Genomic DNA, 6,000 nt, shown 5'->3' with positions numbered 1-6,000 from the left:
AGAAATTGGCAAAAAAACAACAACCCAGAAGTCTCCACTGGTTCAAAAAGCCTTCCATCGGCATGAGGGATATTTGGTGCACAATCCACTGTATTAAGCTTGATTTGGCAGTTGTGTAGATGGAAGATTTCACATTGACTTCAGAGAGGGCTTTTTGCAGCCCTTTAATGGAGGACTTCTAAACACTGATGGGCAATCATGTATTATCTTGCAGACTATCCCATCAGATCAGCTAGAATATGTCTACAAAAGTATGATGTTGTTTAACAGTATTGAACAATGTTCTTGACACAGGAAGCTGCCTTATACGGAATCAGACCATTGGTCCATCTAGTTCAATATTGTCTACTCTGACTGGCAGTGCTTCTCTAAGGTTTCAGGAAGAGGTCCTTTCTGGCCCTACCTAGAGATGCTGGGGACTGAACTTGGGACCTTCTACAGACAAAGCTGAACCTCTTGTTGCTGAGCTACAGTCCTTCCTATTTTAATATAGGAATCATTTATGAAAGAGAAACTTCTCTGGTGAGGTGAGACAAAAATTGTTTGGATACATAATCTTATATTGCTAGTTTTACCTTTAAATGGGTTCCCCCCCCCATCCCAAATGTAAAGCCATTGTCTAGGTTTTCTTCTAAAATATTCACAGTCTCTTTTTATGCCTTGCTAAGCTAAATTAGTATAATAAATTTCCTGTGTATTATGTCTGCTATTTCCCCTCATATCTTGGTGACAGTACTTCATTTCCCTTTTTTGTCAATTTAATAGTTCCCTGATATATCCCAACCTTTTCTTTCGGTTTTTCGTTTCTGTGCCCCTTTCCCATTGCTATATAATTTTTAGCTAGACACATCTAGTGAGATTCACCTCTGGGATTATCACACAATTTGTGACATGCTTTCAGTGATCCTGAAGAAAGGCCCACATTCTTTTTAGTGAGAAAAGATAGAGCAGAGCGGAAGACAATTTCTATGCACCCTCCCTAGTCTCTTTGCAGGCAATAATAGAAGTCACTTCAACAAGATATTATTTTGCTTGCTCTATTTCTTTCCCCCTCTGTGTATGAGCTCTGAGTCCTTTAATGCATGCTTGAGATCCTCCTGTAGCTTTGCGGTGGGGTGAGGGTGGCTATTCTTCTGATTTCGCTAGTCCATTTTACCATGCACATCTCACTTTCATCCCATCCTATTATTCAGATTCATCACTCAATATGAAGGAAATATGAAAAATAGATTTTATAGAATGCAGGCTCCTGTGCGCTAATAAAATTAAGCATCTGATCCCCTGACCGTATAACAATTAAATCTCTCTCCTCCACCACCGCCTATCCCTCACTAATTCCCACCTTCCACCAACCTGCCATGGATAACAAATTGAAGAAAAAAAAAATTGTTAATGTTTCCCTTTCAAAACTGAAGTGTTCCTAATAAGAGAATCTAGCTGTTGCTGCTAATTCCCACCTTCTGCAAATTTGCAAGGGACAGTAGCTTGAAAAAGGATTAATGTTCCCTTTTCAAAACTAAAGTGTTTGTAAGAAGAGAATTGATTTGGATGTTGCTCAGTGTAGGCTACTACTTTCATCCAAATGTTGAATCATGCTACATCAGTCTCTAAATTCACTATTAATGAGCTGAGCTTTCTCTATGGCAATGTGATTTATGTATTATTCAGATGTGTACTCTGTCTTTACAATAAAATATTAAGAACCCCATAAAACAACGAGCACATAAAAATCAGCTGAAAACTGCAAATCGATAACATGTTATATATATATAAAAATCAGTGAAACAGATCAACCGAAATTTGAAAGCCTGAGGAAACAAAAATGCATTTCACTTTTCCAGAAAGACACCAGAGAAGGCACCCGGTGAGCATCTCTGAGGAGAGTACTCTGAAGTTAGGATGTTACCACAGAAAAAGTCCTTTTCTCCTCCCGCTGTATCTCAAATTTATTTATTGTGTTGATATCCCAGCTTTCCTCCAAGGAGCTCAAAATAGTGTACATGGTTCTCTTTCTCCTCATTTTATCCTCACAACAAATAGGTTAAAATGAAAGACTGTTACTGGCCCAGGGTCTCTATGGCTAAGCAGAGATTTGAACCCTGATCTCCCAGGTCTAACACTCTACCACTACACCAGGTGAAGGAACCTGGAAAATGGCCTCTGACTGAGTGCCAAAGAAATTACTAGAACAGCATAGTTGTAACTAACTCAAATTTCATTGCTTTATTAGAACCTACAAATGAATACCTTCAGTATAATGGTTGCAGATGTAAGCACCCTTCCTTTTCAATCTCTCTCTCACACAGTCCAGGAACCAATGTTATTGAACAGACATCTTGTGAAAAATGGGATCTTCCAAACCTGCAATTACAGCACAAGCAAAACACGAACCTGGAATATTTCCCTATGGTCACCCCCAGATCATCAATATTTTGCAGGAGAGAGCAAATTAATTACTGTAAAGTGTAGATTTACACAATTAAAATAAAGTGCTCTCATGGAACAAATACACCAACTTTTTGCAGTTAGGAAAGTGATAAGGAAATGCATTAAAAAGTGTGGGATGACAATTGATTGATGGGAAGTTGTATAACCTCCCTGCAAACAAATCAAGTTGAATGCTCAATAGGGAGCAGATATCATATTATTATATTACCTCCATGCAAGTTTTGCACAAGCAAATCAGGATAAATGATTAATAAACACATCATCTAGAGCAGGGATGCCCAAACTTTTTTCAAAGAGGACCAGATTTGATGACGTGAACATGCATGTGGGCCGACCAAAGTTGTTGAGCTTTTATTAGGATTGAAGTTGTTGAGCCTTTTTTAGGATTTTACCCCAGGACATATACTGCCACGGGGGCCGGATTAAATCGACCAGCAGTCTGGATTAGGCCCCTGAAATGGACTTTGGACATGCCTGATCTAGAGAATCCCCTTTTTTGGCATATGTAGCGTATTAACTGTGGAAACATTGTTAACATGGAAGTTGGGAATCTAGTGTCATTGGAACCAAATGGTCTATTACATTTGTTATCATATACGTATACAGTGGTACCTCGGGTTACATATGCTTCAGTTACAGACTCCACTAACCCAGAAATAGTGCTTCAGGTTAAGAACTTTGCTTCAGAATGAGAACAGAAATCGTGCTCCGGCGGTACAGCAGCAGCAGAAGGCCCCATTAGCTAAAGTGGTGCTTCAGGTTAAGAATAGTTTCAGGTTAAGAACGGACCTCCGGAACGAATTAAGTACCGGTACTTAACCCGAGGTATACGTTTATGGAAGGCACACCTAGAAAAGCCTTGTCAAAACAGGAGCTCTTTATGCACGCATGAAGCTCCATTGATTGCAAGAGTTTTCCCAATTGTTTCCCTGGAGGGCCAGTTCCGCTCAGAGCTGCTCTTTCCACTGAAATGAATGGGAAAGCCTTCTGGGATCATACTGGTACTCCATATATACATCAGAGTTAATGTGGGGCTCTGGACTGGGGTTTTGTTTCTTAAAGATACTTGATTTGTGCTGAGATTTGTAACAAATTTATTTAAGAACTGTCCTATTAATGTTAAGTAGGTTTTGTGCCTTATAGTCTTTGGTAGCAAAGCAAATTACATGACTGCTTGAAGCTACAGTTTATTGTATAAAATGTGAGTATGTATGCAAAAATGCAAATCAAGCTTCATTGCTTTTTATAATTCATTCCAATGATTGTTCTGTCACTCACTGAAAATTAGCCTAGCAATTGCAACCATTAATGTTCTTTTAATACAAAGGAAATGTGTAGTTGAATGTTCTAATAATAGTAAGCATCAATTGTATAGACTGATTGCCTTAATAAAGATATTCTTTATTATACCTTTGGCACCCCTGGGACCTCTTATAATTAAATCTGATTTCACTCTCTTACCAATGTAAGCACGACTGGAGGTGTTATAATTAGTTCCAATTATTCTTCCTAAAAATGTACTCTGTTTTGAATGATACTGCAGCTTTCTCATAAAAAGGCATATCTTGTTGCTATTACTCTTTTTAACTGTACACACACCCTATAATCTGTTGACACCTATGCACCATCAAATGGCCTGAGGCAACAAAGTAATTTACTGTATATGGAACGTAGGATTTAACAGCAACTTTAACACAACAACACAACATCAGAAGCTATGCATCCTGTCAACAGCCTATTTCTTCCTTATCATCAGAATTAAGAAGTTCTCAAAGTGTTAACACTTCAGAGCTATTTTTAATTGTGGGACAAACAATCATATAGAAGCCAACTCTTTATTTGTTTGGGGAATGAACTATTCACCTATAGGCATAACTGTGAGGGAGGTCAGTATGGTCTTGATGGATCCCTTAGTGGTCAACATGGCAGGGCAGCACTGCTCACCTGACCTCTGGTTTGCTGTGTTGCTGCTGCTTACCAGGTGATAGAGGGGAGAACTGGTAGTGAGGTTGATGTAGTGCAAATGCACCAGCAGGCACACCAGATCAGATCAGCTGGTGCATTTGCACTGTGCTGACCTTGCTGCCTCACTACCCCTTAACTCCTAGTAAGTAGGAGCAGTATGACTGAGCAGAATTCAGGTGAGTACTGCTGCCCTGCTAGGTTGACCACCCCATGACATCATCCACTACTGGATGGAACTTTCTGACCAATATTCCCCTTTCTGTTTGACACATGCACATGACACATGCATTCTGGGGACATGCACTCACAACATGCTATCCATTACTTTCCACAGAGGTATAACACATACCTAATAATCAACAACAACAAACAATAGTTGTTGTTGATATATATATATATACAGTGGTACCCCGGGTTAAGAACTTAATTCGTTCTGGAGGTCCGTTCTTAACCTGAGGTAGCACTTTAGCTAATGGGGCCTCCCGCTACTGCCATGCCGCCGCCGCATGACTTCTGTTCTCATCCTGAAGCAAAGTTCTTAACCCGAGGTACTATTTCTGGGTTAGCGGAGTCTGTAACCTGAAGCATCTGTAACCTGAAGCGTCTGTAACCCGAGGTACCACTGTAAAGGTAAAGATACCCCTGACCGTTAGGTATAGTTGCTGACGACTCTGGGGTTGTGCACTCATCTCGCTCTATAGGCCAAGGGAGCCGGCGTTTGTCCGCAGACAGCTTCCGGGTCATGTGGCCAGCATGACTAAGCCACTTCAGCGCACGGAAACGCCATTTACCTTCCCACCGGAGCGGTACCTATTTATCTATTTGCACTTTGACTTGCTTTTGAACTGCTAGGTGGGCAGGAGCTGGGACGGAGCAACGGGAGCTCACCCCGTCGTGGGGATTCTAACCAGCAACCTTCTGATCGGCAAGCCCTATATATATACATATATATATATATATATATATATATATATATATATATGCGCCCCAGGGGGCATATACAAATATGGCCTGTGGGCCTCTCATCCAGCTATGGGCCTCTCATTCCCCAGGGCTCCACACACAGAACCTTAATAATTCAAGTTAAAAAAACAAAACACAACTTCTATCAAAAGAGTTATGGCTCAGGCTGTCTGAAGGACCATATTCTCCCATACGAATCTGCCCGGGCTCTGAGATCATCAAGGAAGGCCCTTTTCTCCATCCATCCACACTCACAGGTACATATGGTGGAAACTTGTGAGGAGACCTTCATGGTGGCTGTTCCCAAAGTTTGGAACTCCCTTCCTAGAGAGGCCAGATCCAAGTGCAGAGTCCAACTCCATGCTGGCAAGAGCCATTGCAAAGTTTGTTGCATACCCACCCAGACACTGGCTGGAAACTAAACAAACACCAGGCAAAATACTTGTTCCAAAGTAAATTGGTTTGTAATTTTTTGTTGATGGTGGTGTTGGTGTTGGATGCAACCACTTGGAGGGAGATCTCTCCTGTTTATCAGAAAGATTTGTGTTCAAAATAGAAAGCTTTCTGTTCTAGGTCACTGAAAATAACCCTCTGCTGTAAATCAGTAATTAGCCATATAGTTAA

This window comes from Podarcis pityusensis (assembly GCF_964106645.2).
Source record: "Podarcis pityusensis genome assembly, chromosome: 1".
Taxonomy (NCBI): Eukaryota; Metazoa; Chordata; class Lepidosauria; order Squamata; family Lacertidae; genus Podarcis; species Podarcis pityusensis.
Note: the sequence above shows the minus strand (reverse complement) of the source record.